Genomic DNA, 25,956 nt, shown 5'->3' on the forward strand with positions numbered 1-25,956 from the left:
AATGCAACATTATGATCATCTTTTCTGCCGAGACAGTATACCTCATCATCATCATCTAATGTACGTCTACATGACTGCTCCGCAATTCACAATGAAGTTTCTGGCAGTGTGTTCATCGAACCAACTTCAAGATATCTACCGTTTCACACTCGAAGAGTGCGTGGAAAAAACCATCATTTAAATCTTTCCAAGCGAGCTGTGATTTCTTTTATTTTGTTACGATGATCACTTTTCGCATTTGGAGGACAAAGTTGGTGATGGAAATTAAGTGAAAAGATCCTGCCGGAAAGAAAAAGTATGAAGGTTGGAACTGTAATAGTGGCAACTATTTATTTACAGATCGCACAAAATAGATACGTGTTTCAAAGTTTTAATGACCTTCAAAGTAGTCACCAGCATTGTATATAACCCGTTGCCAGCGATGTTGAAATCATAGGATACTCTTAGCAGTGGTAGTTGTGTTGACAGTTCGAGAGGCGCGGTCTATTGCTCGACGAATTTTTAGCAGTTCTTAAGCGAATGCCGTGATGTGTTTCCTTGAGTTTAGAAATCGAGTTGAAGTCACGAGGGCTTAAGTCAGGGAGTGAAGTAGGTGGTATAGCACTTAGCAGCCCCATCACTCAAACAAAACAGTAACAGCCTGCACTGTTCTTGCTTGAGCATTGTCCTGCAAAATGATGGCCAGATCCTGCAGAAAGTGTTATCACTTCTGTCTCTACGCTGTTCATTTTTGGAACACAACCTACGACCAGCTAAGAGACAGAAGTGATGACCCTTTCTGCAGGGCCTGACCATCATTTTGCAGGACAATGCTCAAACACGTACAGTGCAGGCTGTTACTGATTTGTTTGACTGATGTGGCTGCTAAGTGCTATACCACCTACTGCACTCCCTTGACTTAAGCCCTCGTAAGTTCAACTCGATTTCTAAACTGAAGGAAACACTTCACGGCATTCGCTTCAGAACTGCTACAAATTCGTCGAGTAATAGACCGCGCCGCTCCGAACTCTCAACACAACTGGCACTGCTAAGAGTATCCTACGACTTTTAAATTTCTGGCAACGGGTTGTACATAATGCTAGTGACTATTTTGAAGGTCAGTAAAACTTTGAAACACGTATCTATTTTGTACGAGCTGTAAATATATAGTAGCCACTATTAAAGTTCAAACCCTCGTATTTTAATGATTGACAATCCAACTGGAGTTTTATATCGGTGACGCTCTCTCCTCCATTTCGCGATAGTACAGAACGAGCTGCCGTTGTTTGAACTTTCTCGATGTCCTCCGTCAATCCTATCTTATGGGGACCCCACAGCGCGCAGCAGTACTCCAAAAGATGACGGACAAGTGTGGTGTAAGCAGTCTCTTTAGTAGACCTGTCTCATCTTCTAAGTGTTTCGCCAGTAAAACGAAGTCTTTGGTTTACCTTACCCACAACATTATCTATGTGGTCTTTCTAGTTTAAGTTGTTTGTTAGTGCAATGCCTAAGCATTTAGCTGAATTCACAGTCTTTGGAATTGTTCGGCTGCAAAGCAGTGTCACATAAATTTGTGGTAATATTACCGTGTTGGCATTGGATGGTTATCTGCCATAAATTTCTTCGTATTTTTCGCATGGTAAACAAATAATAATACGCATTCAAGCCCAGAGACCCACGCGATGCCGACCAGCAGCCGGGTCATTCTCTCCAAAATGGTGTCTTTTCCGACGAGATACGGAGGGGCATGGCGTCATCATAGCGCTCTCACTGCCGCTGGCGGTTTTCCACATCGCGGAGCTGTTACTTCTCAGTTAGCTCCTCAGGTGGACTCACGAGACTGACTGCACCCCGTTCGACTCCTCCAACCGAGGGAAACTCCATGGCAGCACCGGGAACCGAACCAGCGATTCTCCTGCGGACTTACAAATAATAAGTGTATCGAATTACATAAATTAAAAAGTGATTGGAAACCGTAGCTATTAGATAGTACAAAATAAGCCGCTGTTAATTGCAGAATCCTGTTCCAGCAGCAAGGGTATGTGTGGGAAGATAGGTGCATGAACTTGCAGTAATTGCGAGAAGCAGATTATAGGAGGTTGCGGATACGTAATTTCCCGCTTTTATTAGCAGTTAATGTCCGCCGGGCCGGCTGCTGCTCCTTCTGACGACTCCATCCTGTCTGCCGGCCACTTCTTGCATCCGGCCGCCGCCGTTAGGGATGCGTCTCGTGTCCTCCGCTCCCCGTTTCCGCTCCCGACGATGCGCGGAGGTGGCTGCTTCGCTGCAATCAGAGCTACTTGCCGTACACACCACCTAAAAAAGAAGAAGCTACAATCCATTATGCTTCCATTCTCGTACGAAACTGCGTGCTGGCGATCAGTGCTGGGATCTAAAATGCAAAACGGAACTAATCACAGCTAACCACTACGGCATTCGTAGAACACTGACCCTGTGAACGACCACTCCTTCATGTTCCGCTGAAGGTAACCCCTGCTCGCCCCCCCCCCCCCCCCGGCCCCCTTCCGCTCCACAATAGGCTTGAGATTTTCTCTGAAGTTTGTTGGAAATCGCTAGCTGTTCTCATTGTCAAACACTGGATGAATATAGAAAGGGTAATTTGCGCTCCATTTTAAGAAAAGCTAGTTTTTAATGAAATTCAATGTTTGCCACGTCGAATCTCCTTAATTGTTTGTCCTACAATGATATAATTTTTTAGGTATATTCAGTGTTGTCTCTGAATACTTTGTGCGAAGTATGTTGCGAATAGACTCAGTAGTGAAGAAGTAAAAAATTAAACGCCTTGCGTGATTCTGAAGATTTACCACATGAACAGCAAAAACGTAGTAAGTGATAATTTTTTCTTTTTTCCTTCCTTTTTTTTTGTAGGAGGTGTCAGTCACAAAAAGTGAAATTGCACAAAAGTTTGAAGTTATTTTCAAGTCAGTGAGTGCTCTCATACTCAAATAATGGACGAATATAGCCTGGGTAATTGGTGCGCCCTGAGTTACGCTGTCTTAAGACAGGTACACAGTTACTATCTTTAATATTTCTCTTATTGTATTAAACCTTTAACATAAAATGACACCTCCTGATCAGTACATTATGAGAGCCTGGTTAATGAAATACTAAAAATCAAATTTGAATTCTTCCTGGAATTCGTTTCGTAGGCAACGTGGATTGGCTGACAGCGTCACCGTTGGTCATATAGATACATGTGATCAGTGCAACGTTCTCGCGAATATTAGTGGCAGTTTTTGAAGTGATAGCCACTTTTATTTACTTATTTATTGCTGCCCAACACTACAATAGCGAATATTCCAACAATGATTCCAACCAGCCACAGACTGCACACAGCACAGTCAGTGATTTTCATACAGAGCGCTACGTGGCGGTACCAACATAAAAACCTAAACAAACTACATACATGTTTGTATAAAAATTAGTGTTTGCAATACTTATCTTAGAACCAGTTACATGTTGTAGCTAATGACAAAATTACATTTCAGCATAGTAGAGTAGTTACAGTTAGGATATAAAACCAATAAAAGGAGTAACAATAACAGTAATGATTAAAAACAGTGTAAAAATGTTGTGGAGTAGTAGCGATTTAATTGAGGGAACACATATTCCCTGCAGGCCATTAAAATCACCCTGAACTTTAATTCGCGTTCTAAATTTCTCCTGCCTTTCATACAGCTTGCTCAATATGTAGATTCTATAACATTTGGAATAGGCTACAAGCCTGTGTCTCTCCCTTCTCAACCGCTGCTTCCCTTTCATGTCCTTCGACTCTTATAACTGCAGCCTCAGTACTCTAAAAGCTCCAAATAAACTTTAGTTTCCTGTTTTTCATCACTGCTACCTTCAGAATTTCAAAAAGTGTATTCCGGGTAACACGGCCAAGAGCTTTCTCTAAGTATACAGATACTCTAAAAGTAAGTTTGCCTTTGCTTGACCTTTCTTCTAAGATAAGTCGTAGGGTCAGTATTGCTTCACATGTTCCTACATTTCTCCGGAACCCTAACTGATCTTCTCTGAGGTCGACTTCTACCAATTTTTCATTCTTCCGTAAACAATTCGTGTTAGTAGTTCGCAACCGTCTCGTATTAAACTGGTAGTTCGGTAACATTCATACCTGTCAATGCCTGCCTTGTTCGGGATTAGAATTATGATATCCATCTTGATGTCTTAAGCTATTTCGCCTGTCTTACACATCCTGCACACCAGGTGAAGTAGTTTTGTCATGGATAGCTCTCCCAAACATCTCAATAATTCTGAGCGGAGGTCTACTCCAGTGGCCTTGCTTCCACTACTCTTTCATCACTCTTTCAAATTCTTCTCTCAGCTCATGTTCATCCTTCATTTCACTTCCTATAATTTTGTCTTCACGTTCATTTCCCTTGTACAGCGCTTCTACTTACCGTATACTCCTTCCAAATTTCTAGCTTCCCTTCTTTGGCTTGCAATATATAATATCCATAAAGTGGTGGTTCTTTTCTCGGAAGGTCTCTTTTATTTTCACTTACGTGACATCCATCTTTCCCCTAATTATCACTTTTGAGATGGTGTCCGAGTCAGAAGGCATTGACATTTTAATCTATTACTTTTTTACAACTTACTCTATTCGCAACATTTTTTGCAGAAAGTATCCACACATACTGCTGGACGTACGTGACGTCCTACGCCCATGGACCAGTGCCCGTTTGCGACTCGGGCCAATTCCGAAGTGTTAAGCATGCCTCTGCAAATTGTATTTGTCGTCTGGTCATTCACGTTTAGCCATTTTGCTTTTTGTTCATCAGCCTCATTCTTGTAGACGATTTTATTCCCTTTTCTCTGCTTCATTTTGTGGATATTCATATTTTCATCTTTCATCAATTAAATTCAGTATCTGCTGCGTTATCCAGACCTTACCATTCTACGTATTTGATCCTCTGCTGCGTTCACTATTTCGACTTTCAAAGCTACCAAGTCTTCTGTTTTATCCCTCTCCTTTGTTTTAGTCATTCGCTGCCTAATGCTATCTTTCAGACTTCCAACAATCTCTGGGACTTTCAGTTTATACAGGTTAATCTCCTTCATTTCCTAACATTCTGAAATTTCTTCAGTTTTAATCTGCAGTTCATAACCAATAAATTACAGTCGCAGTCCATACTGCTACAGGAAAATCATTCTGTTCAAAATCGGGTTTCAGAATCTCTCTCCTATCATTATGTGATGTAATTGTAGCCTTCCGGTGTCCCCTGCTTCTATTTTTAAACCAAATACTAGCGGTGAGTAGATTGTGCTCCGTGCAAAATTCTACCAGACGGGTACCCCTCTTGTTCCTCCCCACCAGTCCATTTCTCTTACTATTTTTCCGTTTCATACCGTCCTGCTATTGAATTCCAGTCTCTCATCATAGACTTCCTTCTCCTTTAACTATCTGGATATTTTTTTATATTATCATCTCTTCATGATGTGCGAAGCTAGTTGGCATGTATTCTTTTAGTTGTGGGTGTTGCCTTCTTTATCTATGTTGGCTAGTGTAATGCATTCACTACGCCTTTCATAGTTTCTTATCCGCATTCCTATTTTCTAATTCATCAGTAATTGACCTATTCCATCAGTAGCACTATTTGATTTTGTGTTGATGACCTTGTACTTACATGAACGGAAATACATTTTTTTATTCCACCGCACTTCACTAATTCACACTGCATCTAACTTCAACTTGTCCGTTTTAAATTCTCTGACTTACCTGTCCGATTAAGTGATCTAACATTCAACGCTCCAGCTCGTAGAATACCAGTTTTCTTTCCCTGATGACAACATCGTCCTTATTTGGCCACATCCGAAAATCAGAACGGAGGCTATCTTTGATCCATAATATTTTGCCAAAGAGGATGCCACCATCATTAATCCCGAAGCAGAGCTGCGTGACATCGCGAAGTGTAACAGCTGCAGTTTCCTGTTGCTTTCAGCCGCTCGCAGTACCAGCATTCCAAGGTCATGTTGGTTGCTGTTACAAGGAGAGATAAGTCAGACTTCCACGCAGTTACCCTGCTCTTACTCTTCAGAAACAAGAGGTTAGTCTGACATGTCCACAGACGCCCCTCAGTTGTGGTTGCACCTACGTTATGGCTATCTGTACCGCCCAGGCGCGTAAGCCACACTATCTCGACTAGAGCCGTAAATCATGGGGGAGGGATGCCCCATAGTAAGTAAATCCTGAAAAATATAGTATATATTAGTCATGCTGGAATAGTAAAACTCTTACTGGTACGGAAAATATTTAAAAGATGCAAATAAAGGTGCTAAAAATATGGAAACAACGTGAGAAATTCTTGCTTGAATATAAATGCATGTACTAGCCCAGCCTGTAGGATGTATTGTTGTATTTGACCAAGAAAGGCACCTGTGCAATGGCCTCCACACGTTTCAAGTATCACTCCTGATCCCAACAGTTTTCTGTGTAGTTGTGAGTGCGCTATGTCGCAGCTACGTGAAGTCTAACGTGGACGAATTGTTGGTGACCATGTGACTAGTGCTTCTGTAAGAAAGATAGTCGAAGTGTTCAGTGTTTCAAGATGCATCGTATCGAAATTTTATACCGCATAAAGCGATTGCACTCGCGAACCCTGTCAGCATCAAAACAACAGCTCCGGAAGTAAGGAATTACAAGGTGAACTGGACTTTCAAAAATTTTTGCCACTTATGCAAAATCTTGCAACAGTAAAACATGGTGCCGATGCCATAAATCATGGGCTATGGAGCTATTGGAACAAAGTCATTTCGTCGGATGAGGCTTGCTTCACACTGTTTCCAACTTCTGGCTGAGTTTACGTCCCAAGAGAGAATATCGTAGAGGTTGGGTGATGATTTGCTAGCCATGTCGTGGTATTCCATGGGCCCCATGGTTACTATGAAAGATCGCACTGCTGCCAAGAATTATGTGACCATACTGGCTGATGCGGTCCACTTCACGGCACAGTGTTTGTTCCTCATTGGTGATCCGATGCTTCAAAACGACAGAGCCGCTGTTCACACAGCTCGCCTCGTCCAGGACATGATGTGTGAGCACGAGGATAAACTGTCCGCATGTCCCCTGACCACTATAGTCAATAGGTGTCAATATTACTGAGCTTTTGTGGTCTACTTTGGAGACAAGAGTGCTTGATCGCCGTCCACCTCCATCACTGTTGCATGGACTTGCGACTATAGTGCACGAAAAATGGTATAAGATTCCCATGAAAACCGTACAGGACCTGTATGTGTCCTTTCTGAGACGACTGTAAGCTGCTTTGAACGACAGCTTGTATTAGGCACGGAAATGAATGTGTTTTTACTCTTTTCATATTTTTGTCCACCCCCTGTATGTTGCTATTGATTGATAGCAATGGATATGACAGTAGAATCCTCGTTGTCTCCTTCCCCTGTTGCGGGAATCCAAGTAATATCGCAAGTATTAAGTGGAAAATTTAGTCGACTACAATATAAGGATGTAGACAGCGTGGCGCACGCAATTTTTTGTTGGTCCAGGAAGAGAGCACGGATAGCTGAAGTAGTTAAGGCGACCGCTCGTGTTAAACGGGAAATCCGGCTTCAGGTCCCAGTCCAGCGGACATTTTCATGTGGTAGCTATTGGGTAGTAAATCTGTACCTAATGCAGCTGATGTACAGCGAATTAATTTCGAAGTATCAAAGTTAGTTAGCTGCTGCTGACACGTGACGGACCTTCACGTTGGTGGCTATTAACCAGTCACCACGTCGAGTGCTCGTTATATGCATTTCCAACAGTGGTAATACTTGCGACGTTTGTGCATCTATCTTGACTGCAGCAAAACGAAAGGTAATCAGTTACACCTGCAGTTTCTTCGGTGCAGAGCGAGCGGTAGTCGTTGCGAATGGCGCTGATTAACACTTTGCATTTATCGTTCCTAATATAATGAGCACTGTAAAAAATACTATTTCAATACAGTGGTAGTCAAATAATCACGGCAAAATGAAGGCACGTCATTAGAAACCGCTTGATCGAACGTATTTACGTGTATGAAAATGTGTGCATCTCAGTTTGCGCAGACCACAGCCGATGCACGTACAAAGCGTGACCAACAATTACTCCTACTATTTTTTCAAAACCTCGTCCCTATAGCTCAAGTAAATATCGATAGCTACAGCGATTTCGGTCCGCCTCTGAAAGTAAATCTACAATCATAATAAAAGAAACATTTCGTAGTAGAGACAGAAACACACTGAAAAAATTGCGTGAATATTTTATTAATACAAGGAAGTGAATGAACACAGAGGAAAATATTTGACGTCCTTAAATGTAAACAAAGCAAAAATTTATATTAACTTTCCGTGTCCCGGCGAGAACACTTACACTCTGTTCTTTCAAAATTCTGCAGCTTTAATGGTCTTCTCATTGCATAAACATAGATTTTCGTCTGTACGAACAAACTTCGTCCTAGAGCACAAGAGCAAATGTTCAGTCGTCCGTGTTTCTCAACATTCACACTGGTCATCTACAGAGTAGCCCCACTTCACCATGTCTACCTTCCATTTTTCGACTCCTCTTCTTACTCTAATCAGTGCATCCGATGTATACTGTAGTTGCTGCCCTTATGTGGTTTCGTATTTCAGGCACAGGTTTGTATTTTGCAGTGAGTCAAACTAGAAAGATACACAGCTGATCTTCTAGCGGTGCTGTCCGTTGGATGAAGTTCTTTCTTCACTTGAGACGAGTTGGAACTGTTGGGTGCTTATACATTAAGTGCCGTGGATCGGTTTGATGTTTTTCTGCTCTTTGTTTTACTCGCTGATTTTCGTTTGCTATCTGGTGACGCTGTGGCCACGTGTGGGTAAATTATGTGGACGAGGAGTAGGGCTCAGGCATCCGAGGACAATCCAGACAGTCTCATTCAAAGCGACGTCTCCTTGTCTCGAGTGGCAAGACACCTCCATTACTTTTCCTGTATATTGTCCGCCTGCAAAACAGAGTTACCTTGCTGGTGATCGAAAACTGCTGGCCGTGCTCCCCATGCTGAGTCAGTCAGTTTACGTATAAGATTGTTCCTTTCAGATAAGTGCAGTGTTCTTTTTCAAATTTCAGTGTACGATGTAGGCTGACTCCCAAGTAGTTTGGTTTGGTGCATCTGAATTATATTAATAGAAAATGCACTCGAAACACGAGAGACTTTGAAGAAATTATCCGAATGAGGCGAAAATCGGCGCATGTTATACACATTACAGGTAAACAAGTGATTAAAACTTCAGACATACTAGATGATTTATTCAAGAGAAAGATCTTCACAAATCGAGCCAGTGAATAATGCGTTGGCCCACTTCTGGCCCTTATTCGAGCAGTTATTCGGCTTGGTATTGCTTGATAGAATTGTTAGATGTCCTCCTCAGGGATATCGTAGCATATTCTGTCCAACTGGCACCAGAAACTCTCTCCGATGGAGGGTGAGGGGGGGGGGGGGGATGGATTATTTTTCTGAAATCAAAGCCCAGGATGACTTGGCATAGAGGGTGACAAAACGAGGCGTATAATATCGTCGACGTAGCACTGTTCTGTAAGTGTGTCGCAAATGACAACCAAAAGGATTCCGCTATGAAACGAAGTGGCGCCGCAGACCATCTGGCCTGCTTATCGACTGTTTGGCGGGCGACATTCAGGTTGTTGTCCCACTACTGTGCGGGGCATCTCTGGACACGTCTTCGCTTGTCATTGAGGATCAGTTCGATGCTGTACTCATCACTGAAGACGATTATACTCCAGTCAATAACATTCCAGGACGAAGACGTGTCTGGGCTTACATTTCAGCAAGAGACTGCCCGCCCACACACGGTGACGGTTTCTGGTGCTTGTCTTCGTGCCTGCCAAACGCCTACCTTGCCAGCAAGGTCGCCGGGTATGTCCGCAAATAAGAACGTTTAGAGCAGTATGGGCAGGGGCCTCCAATCATTTCCGGGTTTTGACGGCCTAACACGCCAGCTGGACAGAATGTGGCACGATGTCACTCAGGCGGACAGCCAACAAGTCTGTCAGTCAGTCAGAGTAACTGCTTGTGTAAAGGGTCAGAGGTCGACCATCACGTCATTGGCTTCCCCTATTTGTGTAGCTATTTTCTTAATGATTTGTTTACCTCTACATCTACATCAGATCTACCGATTTCTGTCCCATTCGAATAACTCCTTCTTAATACGTGGTTTATTTTTTGTCTCAGAGTGTCTAGCAGGAAGAACACCAGACTCCGACTCTGGGTTTACTGGACCGGATCAGGGACTTTCTCTGGTTCCAGTGCCTCCTGGACTATCCCAGTACCTACACACACTCCATCTCCAGTCGCTGACTGTGCGCCACACACTTCACCTTTTTCTAGCTTATTACGAAAGGAAGTTATAAAATTGTAATCGTCACCCTGAAAGAAAAAAGACATGAAATATATTTTATGTTTGTAGGTGCATGTCTGCAGTCCTCGTACACATTAAACAGCCGCAACATAGTACTGTAGCACGCCGCTAGAGTAGCTAAAACAAAATGGCGCAGGACTGCCACGTTCACCTGAAAACGAAAAAAAGGTATTGCCTAACTTGATGTTTATACAGCGTGCAGGCTACACGACTTCTCATAACAACGTGGTACTCTTGAGAGAACACAGGGCGATACCAGATGTTTGCCATATTTAAGAAATATTGCCACGGCTGTCTCATATCTCACTTGCCTCCTCCATTCGTCACACAGTTAGTAATGACGCGACCGCCCGGACGCTTGCGGTGGAAAGCTGACACGGTGGTCGGCAGCGTTTGTTGTCCCTAGGGAAGCGTTTCCCCGGGCAAAACTTCAGCTTTTATGATGTGGAGACCACAGTGTCGAGCTAAGTCGTTAGGAACAGCAGCTTCCGGAGGGATTCTTCGTGTTAAATGATCTTCAGCCTTGCAAACTTTGTTTTGTGTATTACCGCGTTCGCAGGCTCAAGAACGAAGTGCCTAGATCATAAAGGTGGTTAGACAAGGATGTAATCTTAGCCGCTACTTTCAGTCTATACATCGAAGCAGCAATGACAGTAGAATAAAAATTCAGGTTGAAGGGATATCAGTGATACGAGTAGCTGATGATATTACTAGCCCCTGTGAAACTGACGAAGATGAAGAAGAATTACAGGATCTGTCGAATGGAATGAACGATCTGATGAGTACAGAATATGGATTGAGAGTAAATAGAAAAAAAGACGAAATTAATCAGGAGTAGCAGAAACGAGAACAGCCTGAAGCTTAACATCAGGATTGGTGATCACAAAATAGATGAAATTGAGAAATTCTGCTACCTAGGCGGCAAAATATCCCATGATGGACGCAGCAGGAAAGGGTTTAGAAAGCAGTCTAGCCCCGGCAAAAAGGACTTTCCTGGGCCTTAATTTGAGGAAGAAATTTCTGTGAATGTACGTTCGCAGCACAGCATGGTATGTTAGTGAAACATGGTCTGTGAGAAAATCGGAACAAAAGAGACTCGAAGCATGTGAGACGTGGTGCTACAGAAGGATGTTGGAAATTAGGTAGACTGATAAGGTAAGCGTTGAGGAGGCAGCAGAATCGGTGAGGAAGGGAACATAAGGAAAACACTGACAAGACTGTTAAGACATGTGGAAATAACTTCCATGGTACTAGCGGCAGCTGTGGAGGGAAATACTAAAGAGGAAGACAGAGATTCTAATGCATCCAGGCTCTGTCGGAAAGGCAGGCACGGGCAGTAGGGGAAACTTGCCCCTCTCAGAATCTGGGTAAAGGATTGTTATTCAAAACAGAATTCATACTAATATCTAACAATTTTCATCTTCGGCTCTACTAAACTGTATATTTAACGCTGTGTACGTTGAGATTTTTTACTGGCAAGCCGTTCACAGGAAATTATACCTATTATACTTGGTGCAGCTTCGGTTTTGGCGCTGTTCTGCCGTCGGTACCGATGCGAACTGCCAAAATAGCGCCCTCAATCATTACTCCGGATGGTCTGGAACCGCAAGACCGCTACTGTCGCAGGTTCGAATCCTGCCTCGGGCATGGATGTTTGTGATGTCCTTAGGTTAGTTAGGTTTAACTAGTTCTAAGTTCTAGGGGACTAATGACCTCAGCAGTTGAGTCCCATAGTGCTCAGAGCCATTTGAACCATTACTCCGGATGTGCTGATTCCCATTGCAATATAACTATGCCGGTACTATACGTGGCTGTCATCCCACCCCAATTCCCCAAGTAAAAAATAAAAGGCATGAAAATAATGTTCTAAATTCACTAACGTCATGAAATGTAAAACTTTGTGAAAATAAATGCTGTAGTACGTGGCGTCAAAGTTGCATATGTCTTTTTCAAAGTACCATTAAATCCCTTGTTTCTCTATTTCGAAGGAGTGTCGTTCGCTGGTTATTGTTACTCACGTCCAACAAGATTTTTGTCAATCGTTCTTACTTATCATGCTTCCTCAGACCGAGATGGGCGGCGCAGTGGTTAGCACACTGGACTCGAAATCGGGAGGACAACGATTCGAACTCACGTCCGACCGTCCTGATTTAGGTTTTCCTTGATTTTCCTAAATTGCTTCAGGCAAATGCCGGGATGGTTTATTTGAAACGACATGGTCGACTTGCTTCTCCATCCATCCCTATTCCGAGAGGACCGATGACCTCGCTGTTTGCTCCCCTCCCCCGAATCAGCCAACAAACCATGCTCCGTCAGATCTCTAATGTTGAGTTTCAGTCTACGTTATAGCAACATGAATAAATGTGTTTTGCAAATATTTTGTATTGTAGTAGCTGGCTGAACACAGTTTAATCATATGAGGATGTAATTTCAGAGCATTAAATGAAAAAGATGATATCCGTATTTATGTTAAGAGCATAAAAGGATCTACTTTCTATATAATTTTGAGGCGTCTTTATCGTTTACAGGTCAAAGTAATCCACTTCAAAATAACTAACTGAATAAATATCAGACATATAAGATACAATAAATTCTGTCATATTTGTTATCAAGTTTACTTCTTAGGGAACGACACGTTTTCAGATTAACTGAGTCAGTTATATCAAGACTGACGCTTTTATAGCTTGCCTCTTTTCGCCAAAATTTCTACGGACGCCCAAGATCGTTTTGCATTGTTTGGGTATAGTACTTTCTGAGACGGAGGTTAGGGATCGCCCCGAATTACTCTAAACGAGCGTGGAAAACCACCTGAGAACCACACTCATGGGTCTAACTGACCTCCTTCTCTCGCAGTGTTAACTCATTGCGCTCGAAGTTATACGAGTAGGTCATGAACTGAATGTAGTCTCTACGTAATTTCACATAACGTCGGTGTCTGATGATGAGCACAAGAGATCGGAATATGAAAATTGGCTTAGTATTACCTGCATCAGAATTGCTGATAAAATTGCTATAAAGCACAGTACATTTTTCCAGAGGGTCTGAAATATGCCACTGTTAAACCTCATTTTTAAAAAAGTGATAGCAGAAATGACAGTATCTCCTGACCCACTCACAATGGACATAATTTTCCAAAATTTTTGAGAAGGTGATGTATTGTAGAGCTATGCTACACCAACATCCTCAGTAAATAACAGTTTGCCATTTACACGTTCAGTCACCAAATGTTACATGTGCTAAACAAAAAAAACAGCACCAGCTAGTATTTTCTGTGAACTGTCGAACGCGTTTGACTGTGTGAATCACAGATTTCTCCTATAAATTGAAGTTTCTTGGAATTGATGACACACCCAACCAACGGATAATATATGTGACCGAAAGAATGCAGAAAGTTATCCTTAATAATTCAAGGAATGTAAACGAAGGAGATACTTCTGACAGGGAAGAAGTCACTTATGGGATTCCACAAGGCTCAATATTTGGTCCACTGTTGTGTCTCATATATGTTAACCAACTTCTGTCTAACTACGTAACAAGTAGAATTAGGTCTTTTTCAGGTGACACTAGTATTGTAATAAATCGAAACATATATACAGCGACAGAAGAAGTAGTAAAAACCGTTCTTAAAAGCATTATTGAGTGGTTTTCTGCAAGTGGTCACTCTCTTCTCTCTTAATAATAATAAAAAAATCATTTTTTGCATATCTTTACGTATTACTCCATTGGTAAGTCTAACACATGCTGGGGAAATAATGCTATGGCGGAAACTTCCAAATTTTATCAGAATTTAAACCCTTTACTACTGGCACTTAGTTCATCCATCTTTGCGCTTCAGATCATTGTAAAGCTTGGGAAGAGACAAATCATTAAGTTAATGTATTTTGCGTGTTTTCACTCAGTTATGTCACATGGGATAGTGTTCGGGGGTAACTCATCATTATGAAAGAAAGTCTTTACTGGTCAAAAGCGAGCTGTAAGAAAAATTCATGGTGGTCACCCACGATCATCTTTGTAGACGTCTGCTTAAGGAGTTGGGCATTGTGACTACAGCTTCACAGTATATTTAGTCCCTCATAAAGTTTGTGGTAAATAATTCACTGCAGCTGAGAAAGAACAAAGGTGAGCATAATTACTACCAGTAGACAAATGGCAATAATTGCTCTACATTAGGGTTGTCTTAATCACAAAAAGGGGTGCACAATGCCTCCACCAAAATTTTTGAGCACTTACCCAATGACATAAAATGTGTGACAGACAGAAAAGCTAATATAGGAAAGAAAATGAAAAAGTTTGTCCTTGACCCATTCTATTCCGCAAAAAATTTCTGTATTTATAGTATGTAAAAGGTAATGAGTAGGAATTATTAACTAAAAAATCTTGTGAATCGTTAGCATGTAGCCATAGTTACATACTGTATGAATGCGTAATGTGAATGTAAAACGGCTTGTTCCTCATCACTGTGATTAACCGCGTAAATGAACCGCGGAATATGAAGCTCACCAATTAAATGAACGTATTGTTGGCAGAATAGGGTTCAGCTTAGAGGCCAGTTAGATTTGTGAAACAACTGTAGACAACCATAAGCAAGCTTAGAATACGGTAGTTTCGAAATATCTTTGATCAGTTAATGTCGGACCCGCATTACCTGTACTTTGGGTGTGTTCCTTACCTATTGGGTATTACCTCATAACGATAGCTTTCTTTACGTACGCGATCAGTCTTATTAGATTCCCCTAAAACGGGATGCGATGAAGCGTGTAGAAACTGCCTGAGGATACAAAAAGGGCCGCGTAACCTAAGGAACATATTTGTTCTACATAGTTATACTCCTGTCTGTTACTTATAAATAAATAGTATTTATAGAAAAACTGAAATTCTCATTGTTGAATTCAGGTTTTATCCCAAAATTGTTGATTTGTGAAGTGAAATAGTGAAAGATGTGTAGAGGAATGATCAAGTAAAAATAAATAAAACAACACAGGTTTATGGTAGAGCACTAAAAACGCAGTTTCCTCAGCAGAAAGATAGAACAATAAAAAAACGCAAAACAAAAGCATATCAAACATCGGTTTACCACTTTCTCGGAGATACATGAAACATGTTTCTGTTACTCATAAACAACTTTTGCATTTATCAATAATAAATAGGAAACCCTCACCTCCTTTGATCATATAGCAGAAAGTTGTATTGAGTTGAAAATGATAACTATATATATATATATATATATATATATATATATATATATATATATATAGTGTGTGTGTGTGTGTGTGTGTGTGTGTGTGTGTGTGTGTGTGTGTGTGTGCATGTAAACTGTACTTGCAACAAAAGTAATTGTTTTGGTTACATAAAAGCGCACAAGTGACGCGAGCAGCTAATTTTTATTACTTATAAATGCAATTTATGTTCCATTAGGATATAAAATACACAATGGAATAAAACTGAAAGGTGTCCGTTTTTAATTATGTGCAAAACAAACAACCAAAGAAACAGAAAACAAAGATAAGTCGTCAGCTTCCAGTTTCTCTCTTACACATTCATTTATGCCTCCTTCTCTACCAATTCTACCATTACTACCGATAATCCTACCATTTACTACGTCATTTATGTAGTGCACCACACATACTGAACAATAGTTATGATAAACTGCAACTCCAACGCTAGTACATTCTCGTGATGCAGGATATAAAATACACAATGGAATAAAACTGAAAGGTGTCCGTTTTTAATTATGTGCAAAACAAACAACCAAAGAAACAGAAAACAAAGATAAGTCGTCAGCTTCCAGTTTCTCTCTTACACATTCATTTATGCCTCCTTCTCTACCAATTCTACCATTACTACCGATAATCCTACCATTTACTACGTCATTTATGTAGTGCACCACACATACTGAACAATAGTTATGATAAACTGCAACTCCAACGCTAGTACATTCTCGTGATGTAGGATATAAAATACACAATGGAATAAAACTGAAAGGTGTCCGTTTTTAATTATGTGCAAAACAAACAACCAAAGAAACAGAAAACAAAGATAAGTCGTCAGCTTCCAGTTTCTCTCTTACACATTCATTTCGGTCCCTACAGCGGCACCGCCTGGTGGCTCTGTTTCTAATTATACCGACCGGACGGCGGCGGTTCCGGGAACCGGGAAGTGGGTTCTGGGGGCGGCGGCTGATTTACTGCCCCTCGGAGGCGGCGTCGGCCGGAGGGCGGGGGCGGAGGCTGCTGGGGCGCGTGGTGGTGGCCGGGCGAGTCCGGAAATACGACACCACAGGGGCGGCGAAAGGCGGAAGGGGAGAGGCTGGAGGCCGGCGTCCCTCCACGACTACCCGACAGCTATCAGGGCAGGCGATGTGCACCGCGGTCAGCATAGGTAGCCACGACAGTAGTCAATACACGTGAGAATATTGTCACTACTATCGGTGGCTCAGTCTCACTGTGTTTACGTTGTTTTAGGGAGAAGAAGAAATACACTGCGCAACAGAATTACAGGATCGCTTTCTCGAAACTCAGTAATTGCTTCCCATTGCGACACGTAAATTTGACATTTGGCTCAAAGGGTATGCAACCTTCATCTGTAATGGTGCAGAAGCGTCACCCTCGTGCCCGGTGACGTTCCACATAGCAATGTGTCGACACATGCGAAGAACGCTGCAACTCAGGACATGTAAGCTGTGGGGTGGGTTAATGATGCCACATTGATACCAAATTACACCACAATTGTGTGCAATGCCACCGTGGACGTGTTACATGATAGGACGCTCGTTACAGCCTTTCACAACTTATTTTGATGCCTTTGTGATGGGGGATAGAACCGCGACGCCCAGCGTTGAAATGAGACGATTTCCTTACGGTGGCTGAGGAAAACGTTTCAGAAACACCGCCGTTGAAAATCGACCCGAAAAGGCCTCAGGGGGTGGCATAAGAAGCGTCAATGAAACCACGGTTTCCCTTGCGGTGTTCATTCTTACTGATTTCGCGGTTGAAAACGACAGTTCGCAGTGTGATGAGGAATAGGGGATGATCTTGAGATGTTAACACTGCTAACACCGAGGACATTTAAACCCTTCTCTAAGGGCATTGTGGGGCAGCATCCCTGTTGAACGTGATCGCACCCCTTTGGAGTGCAGCACGGCAGTATTTTCTCTCGCGTAGATGCTGAAACTTGTAGGTACTGTTCAAAATCACTCGACGTAATTTGAACGTGAAGAGGTATTTAGCTTTTTCAAGCCCTCTTCTTTCCCGCCATCCTGTGGTGCAATCACACGGGGGTGAAAGAATGGAATGTGTATCAAAAAAATGTCAAAGAGTACCTCTAAGACCTCCAGTTCGGCGACACATCCACTGCCACCCATGCACCTTTATTGAGAACGTTAGAAATGAACCTTCATAAATTTCGACACCAGATCAACCTGGCGGCTGCTGTATCGTCTGAGTTTTAGGTACCTCATCGACACCCCATGGATGAGGTTTGCTACCTACGGATACATTCACAACGTCCTTAACGAAGCTGCGTGGGTGGCACCGAGCGTGTCGCAGAACTGCGCGATTTTGCAGGAGCCCATTGCTGTTTTATTGACGCGCCCCTCACGTGATCACCCTACATAAGGGCTAAAAAAGCGCAAGCACCCTCTGCTGCTTCGGATCACTTTCAAATTTCGACGAATGTCTTTGTGCGGTCCCTAGTGGTTCCACAGTGTAGGCGAGAGCAAAAATACGGTCGCGCTACCTTCCACAGGGCTGCGATCAGATTCAGTGGGGATGCAGCCCAAAGAGATTGAAACGCTGGCGAAAGTCAGCAGTATCGAAGACTCTCAAGAACATTTTCCTGTTGCTGATCGCACCGCCAACTGTCTTTTCCGAGTGCCAAATGTGTGGGAATCGACGCCCCAGGGAAAGGGGTGGTTTCATTGACGCCTTCTGTGCCACCCCCTGAGGCGTTTTAGTGCCGATGCTGAGCGGCTGTGTGTCTGAAATGTTCTCCTCAGCCATCTATAAGAAATCCTCGTTATTTCAACGCTAGGTGTCGTGGTTCTGACTCCCATTGCAGATACATCAAAAGGAAGGGTGAGATGTGTGTAAGAGGGGCCGTCACATACTTCTCATCGTCAGTCACGTCCACGGTGACGCTGCGCAAAATTTTGATGAAATTTGGTGCCAACGTGATATCATTATCCCACCTTGCAGTTCACGTTAATTTCTGAGTTGTGGACTTCTTTTCACATGTGTCCGACAACGTGCTGTTTCAATCGTCACCCAGCCCGCTGGTGACGTCGCGGAGCGCTACGCTTTTGCACTGTTACAGGGTAAGGTTGTAGGAACATTTGAGCCAAATTCCATGGGAGAAAATTACGTGGTTTCGAAAAAGTGATACTTTTGTTTCGCAGCGTATTTTACAAGGCGATAGTATACAGGGTATCTGACTATTATAAGGGACGGGTAGAAGACAATGAAATAAGCAAATAATCCTAACAAACATAGGTCCAGAAACCAATGGTTTCAGATTTACGCACAGATTTGCGCCTAGAGGAGATAAGGAGATGATCATCTCACTGTCTGTTCCTAAAATTGGCCTCCACTTAGGAAGTAAGTCGATCTTAAAATATGCTTGAAAAGGTCCAGCAGGGCTCCATAAAATCTCTCACTGATTAAACTGAATGTGTCTTCAAGTGGTACCCTAGTGAACAGAGAGACAACATCACAACTGACCATGATGTCTGTTTTCGAGATTCGTTAAGTTTTTGAGGTGTTCCACAAAGACCGAGGAGTTGCGGATGTGGTGGACCCACTTTCCCATGTCGGTGCTAACACAGTCTTAAGGCGGGTGGCTGTAGGGTAGGTGGCTGCACCAATATTGCTGACGATTGGGCGAAGCGGTATACCCTCTTTATTGACCTTGGCTAATCCATATTGTCTGCGCGGTACTGGTGCCTTAGCTTTCCGCTGCTTGAAAACCTTCTCAGGCATTCTGTTTCCTTAAGGATTGGATAAATCATCTAGTTTTTCTGAATTTGTTATTATTTGTTTGTCTCTGTATGTACATCACATCTGCCGATTTCTGTCCAAAAAATGGTGTTGAGTTCAACGTTTGAATCAAAAATGACCACGAGGGAGAGGAAGGCCTGGGTGTTGGGTGTGATTCAAGAGTGTTGCTACTGACTTGTTACTAAACAAAAAGGATCCACATTGTATTTATTTTGCAACGAATGAAGTTTAAGATGTAAAGCTTTTTGGTGAGCCTCCACATTCTCAGTGACGTTGACTGGTTTCCCTGGAAACTTGGGTGAAGTCAGTGAGAAGCCAGATGCGTGTTTTCATCTGGGCATCAAAGTGATGGAAAGCTGGTATCAGAACCGCGGGTACTCCAGTATCGTGGAGGGCTACTGACGGTCACTTCACCGAGAGGTGCAATAGGCGAGTCATTCGTCGGATTAAAACTTGTCTTACATGCTTTAAGAAGAAGAAAAAAGGAATTATGAGCTAATGGGTAATGAAAAAGGTTTTTGATTTTTTAAACTTTTCAGTGAAGTCTCTGCTCAGTTTTTGAAAAATTAAATTAATTTACAGCGTAGTCATATATGTTTCGGTAATTTAATGTCTTATAACGACGTTAAACTGTGAAACACTTCACGTGATGGAAAAAAAAATTGTGGACAGATCCGGTTTGGAATCATTTGAAAGTCGGGAAATCTTAGCGTACCGTACCGTACCTGTTTCTGAGATTATTATTACTGGTGAGGGTTCCTACCTTTTTCCGCACGGGAGTTTGTCTCTGTCTTGTCGTAGACGTTGTAAGATAAATTCCGATTGTAGCATTCACTTATGGGTGAAAGGTAGTGGTCCTTCTTCTTTGGAAGATTGTCACATTGTTGGTGATTGTACTATGTATAATCATTGAAAGCAGTTCTCAACAAACGGCCCTTTTAAGGCCCACAAATACTACACATTGATCTTGCCAAAAGCCGAGAAGCGATTCTTCTTAGTGTTGTAGCTCTCTGGGGCACTCTGGGATGCACAGTATGTGAACATTGTCAAGTGTATATGTGGAAAGACAACTTTTTCCAGGCACTTTCTGAGATATTTTTCTGAGATATGATAATTTTACACGACTATCGATTTCGGTGTGGCGTATCTTTTCGAGTGGTTCTGCAATACCATTACAAATGGTTCAAATGGCTCTGAGCACTATGGGACTTAACATCTGTGGTCATCAGTCCCCTAGAACTTAGAACTACTTAAACCTAACTAACCTAAGGACATCACACACATCCATGCCCGAGGCAGGATTCGAACCTGCGACCGTAGCAGTCGCGCGGTTCCGGACTGAGCGCCTAGAACCGCTAGACCACCGCGGCCGGCAATACCATTACAAAATCAACACTGGTCAAAGAAAATGGTTCATTACTAGTACATTCTTCTCTCGCGTCGTAACGTCATGCAATTCTGTTCTATGGAGTTGCTGTATAGAACTATCACGTTGGACCATGTCAAGCCTGTGGCACATCAACTGCGCTAAAGCGCTTCACGTAAGCTTAATATGGTTCTTTGTGCGAGGAATGTATGCTTCTTGCAATTGATTTTTAAACATTTTTGAAATTCATGTCTCTCGCAGCACTCCAGAACCACTTGACAGTGAAATAGTTTAACGTACCTCAGAGAGCCGCACCGCAAAAATGTCTTTGCATATACAGGTAGTTTAACGAACCTCAGACAGTCGCACCGCAAAAATGTCTTTGCATATACAGGGACTTGTACGAGGAACAATAAATATTTTAGGAAGTGGTGGTATGGACTAAATTGAATGAAACATACCATATACAGGTAGTTTAACGAACCTCAGACAGTCGCACCGCAAAAATGTCTTTGCATATACAGGGACTTGTACGGGGAACAATAAATATTTTAGGAAGTGGTGGTATGGACTAAATTGAATGAAACATACCATATTACTTATATTCACTTTTCATTGGGTTCATAGATTCAACGGATGGAAGTTAACCCAAGGAAATAAAGGTGATGTTGAGGGACGCAAGTTATTAAATTCAGAGTTTGTTTTCTAGAACTGTCACCTCCGCGTTCAGCGCCTTTTCGCATCCTATTGAGACCAGCAGGTGTAGCTCTTTTGAGGTCATCGTGGCGTTATTTTGACAGCGCTTTTCATCACCCGAACTATCAGCTCGTCTCTTGTGTTTAGTGTTTGCTTGTAGAATGCGTCTTTAAGGTCAAAATATTTACGAGGGTTAGTCAAATGAATATTTGTAACAACAAATCGAAATTTCGCGCCGTTATCCTGTAAGTTGGTAAGCGTGCTATAAACAGCATGCAGAATGGCCTGTAGGTGGCAGCATAGTGTAGATGCACGTATGCCGTCGCAGTATCAGTATAAAAATGGCCGCCCCACTTGCGACTTGCACCCAGGGAAGAACAGCGTTCTGTTATTCGGTTTTTGCGTAGTGAAAGTGTGAAACCTATTGAAATTCATCGACGTATCAAGAATCAGTAGGGTGATCCATGTTTGTCACAGCAGCAAGTATACGAATGGAGTAGGAAGTTCGCAAATGGTATGACTGCAGTGGAAGATGCTCCTCGTCCAGGTCAGGCACAACGAGTTGTGACTCCACAGAACATTGTAACAGTTGAAGCCATAGTGAAGGAAAACCGCCGAATTACACTCAATGACATTGCAGCATGTTTATAGATTAGTCATGGGTCAGCACACCACATTGTGCATGACGTGCTCCAGTTTCACAAAGTGTCTGCAAGATGGGTGCCACGGCAGCTGACTCTTGAAATGAGAGAACGACGTGTTGATGCTTGTGAAGAACTTCTTCGGCGCTTTGAACGAGAAGGTGATGGCTTCCTTGCAAGAATCGTCACTGGGGACGAAAGCTGGGTTCACTTCCACCAACCGGAAACGAAGAGAGCGAGCAACCCAGACCTTGCCCCAAGTGATTTCCATGTGTTTGGACCACTCAAAGACGCAATGGGAGGAAAGAAGTTCCGTTCTGATGAAGAGGTACGCCATGAGGTGCATGAGTGGTTGCGCGGACTACCAAAAGAATTTTTTGCTAATGGAATTTACTCACTTTGTAAGCGCTGGAGACTTGCATTGAACGTGCGGGAGATTATGATGAAAATCATACAGCTTTGTACCACTTCTGCACAATAAATAATATTTAAAACAATATTTAAGGTTTTCATTTCACTCACCCTCGTATTTATTTGAACCCACAAAAGGTACTCTAGCAAAAAGAGGAGCAGCCGCAATCAGCTTGTTATGGCACATACGTCTTGTATATGGGGACTTTGGAAAGCAAGTTCCGCATATTGCCCAGTGCTAAGATGAATGTGCAACAAGAGTAGCGCATTGTCAGCGGAGAGCACACGTACACCGGGTACCCTGCAGAAGCAGTCCTGCTGCGCTACAGATAACAAATGCATCACGGTGTTGAAGTGAAACCTGCCGGCAACTGGAAACTTACTCCAATGCTGAAGAGCCGCGCCGAGTAGCCGCGCGGTCTACGGGCGTCTTGTCAATGTCCGCGCGGCTACCCCCGTCGGAGGTTCGAGTCCTCCCTCGGGCATGGGTGTGTGTATGTCGTCCTTAGCGTAAGTTTGAGTTAGATTAAGTAGTGTGTCAACTTAGGGACCGATGACCTCAGCAGTCTGGTGCCATACGACCTTACCACAAATTTCCAAAAAGCTGAAGTACCCAGGACAGTACGATTCTTGTGGGGAGAACGTCACCACTGTACACAGATTCACTGTGAAATTCTGGCGGTATACGGATCAAATGTTATCTCGCTTGAACAGTTTTACCAAGGCCACACATGCGATGTCTAGCTTTCAGGCAAACTGAAAGAACATTTGGAAGGGGAAGGGGGGAGGGGAGCGCGGACGGCGAATTTTGTAACGATGAGGATGTTCACACAGCGGTTGTAGAGCTCCTGTGTGACCAAGGAATGGATTTATGTCGTCGAGCATTGGCTGAACGTTGCGACCCTTTTCTACACAGACGTGGTGACTACGTTGAAAAGTAGTGTCACGCACGTGTGCCACTGTGAAGTGTAGTGAAGCATTCAATAAAAGTTGCTTGGACCGCCATAATAACGAATAATTTGCTTTTCTAAGTCCCCTCGTATCAATCAGTGCAACCACTGATACCGAAATTTCAGCTTCATAGTAAGTTAAATAGTGTATGAAATATATAGAATTTTCATATGAAGTGCCGTAGCACATGAAACATTTAGAATTAAAGTCGCAAATAATGTATTGTTCAAAATATTGAGCGTTAACTGTAACTAAAATGTTGGTCATAAGCTGTTTTGCTATAGGGTTCAGAACACCGTCAATTACAAAAGCAAGCCATCTTCATTGAAAACATTTTTTCACCGCTGGCCCCTGTTACTTCGGCAATTCCGTTACGATGCATCGTCAAATATGTGCATAAAAATAGCGGAAATTTGGCGCCGGAATTTTGTACCAGTCGTCATGCAACTGCTATCGAAGTAGTGGTCTTCAAAGTGCAGGAAGAAGCTACCTATTAAGCTTCGAGCGTATAGCAATAAATATTATCTATTTGTAGTATTGTGTATAGTAGTTGGAGTTTCCCGTCGATCACGTATGGCAGCAATACATACTGCCAGTACGTTCGTGACAGTTGGTAAGCATGTGCCAGTTAAGCAAGCAAAGATAAACTGGCTTCTTTTGAAGCGCGTTAAGGTCCAGCATCATAGTATGTGAGCTCAAAAACATAATAATGGCAACTGAAGTATTTTGAGATTTTAACTAAGGTAAGAAATTGAGTAGCACAAGGGTAAAATACGTCCAGCATCATCCGTCTTCAAAGATCACATAAAAATAGTTGCAGGAAAGTAGGCGCCACGCTTCTGTCTCACATAAGCTGACAGCTCCTGGACATGCACTTGTTCGTAATTTTTTCTGTTTTCCGTCGTTCCTTAGTTGCTCCAAAATTCGTGGAGATGTGCTCCGTCTATGCAACTAATTGAAGGCAGTTGGTTTATTGCCATTCGCGTTTCGCTTCTTTTATTTGTGAAGCATCTTTTTTAGCCTGTAGTACATGTTCCTTTTTATTCATATAATAAATGTATTATGTGGTAGTTACAATATGTTAATATGTTACATTTTGTTCTGTTTTCTTCTTGTTGATTCTAACCTAAAAACAAGAGTAAATCAAATGGCTATGAGTACTATGGGACTTAATATCGGCGGTCATCAGTCCCCTAGAACTTAGAACTACTTAAACCTAACTAACCTAAGGACATCACACATATCCATGCCCGAGGCAGGATTCGAACCTGCGACCGTAGCGGTCGTCCGGTTCCAGACTAAAGCGCCTAGAACCGCTCGGCCGTGGCGGCCGTAAAGAGTAAATCACTACAAAATGAAACATAGTAACATCTTGTAACTACCACATAATGCGTTTATAACATGTATAAAAACGAACATGTACTACAGGCTACTGAAGATGTTTCACAAATAAAAGAAGCGAAACGCATATGGCAATAAACGAACTGCCTTCAGTAGTTGCATAGACGGAACATACCGCCACGAATACACATGTCCGTTTAAGGGAAGTTAGGAATGAGCTCCCGGAAAGTCAGCTTCCAGCCTAGCCTCCGCCTGGATCCTCCAGACTCCTCCAGCGTGGCCGCGTTGCATGTCCGTGCCATTACTGCTGCAAATCCCGCCTCGCTTGCGTAATGGTGCGTAGAACACGTCGCGCACACGAGGCGGGGTCATATATTTCCTCTCCTCGCTCTGGAAACGAGCCCGTAGCGTACATTTCTTTTAATTCGGGGGCCATAACTGTAGGCAACGTTTGTAGCGGCCCTTCCTTCCGACCAATTGAGTTTAACTGCTGAGCGGCGAGTGACACAGCTCACGCATCCCTTTGTTCCAGCCGCGCGTGTTCCGACCAATCACGGCGGATCTCCCTCCAGCACTTGTGTGTCGGCGTTTTGTTGTTGTCATTATTAGCCCCTGTTCGATACTGATGTTGCCAACTGTCATTAAAGCAAAGCTTCCGTCCCTAAGCAACACGTGATGGTTGCCACAAACTTTCAGAAGTAGACTTTGTACCTCTGTTTGATCTGTGTTGACGAAAGTGAGAAGCGGTTGCTGTAGGTACATACTGTAGATTAAAAGCATACAGTGTAATTCAGCTGCCCCTACCGATATCGTTTCATGCAGCCCGCAATGTTTCATCAGATCTTCAAAAACCACGCACGAGACTTTCATGTTCTCTCTCTCGCTACCCACAAACTTTCAGTCTTACAGGAATAAGAAGCAAGACCTTTTTTAGGAAATTCAATGTAGTTAAGTTTTGTATTCGTATGCATTTTTCGCTGGAGGCCAAGGTTTTCGAGTTATTCAAGAAAAACGTACCAAAGTGACCTTCAAACGCACCTCCACGCCCATACTGATTCCTCACGTCAGTATTTCTAGTATCTTATTAGTGGTACCCCCTGGTACCACGGTACAAAAATTTCCGACTACACGAACTATTCCCAAAATTCATTCTCTTTTCGTCTCTGTTGACTGGGCT

This window comes from Schistocerca serialis, chromosome 12, assembly GCF_023864345.2.
Source record: "Schistocerca serialis cubense isolate TAMUIC-IGC-003099 chromosome 12, iqSchSeri2.2, whole genome shotgun sequence".
NCBI lineage: Eukaryota > Metazoa > Arthropoda > Insecta > Orthoptera > Acrididae > Schistocerca > Schistocerca serialis.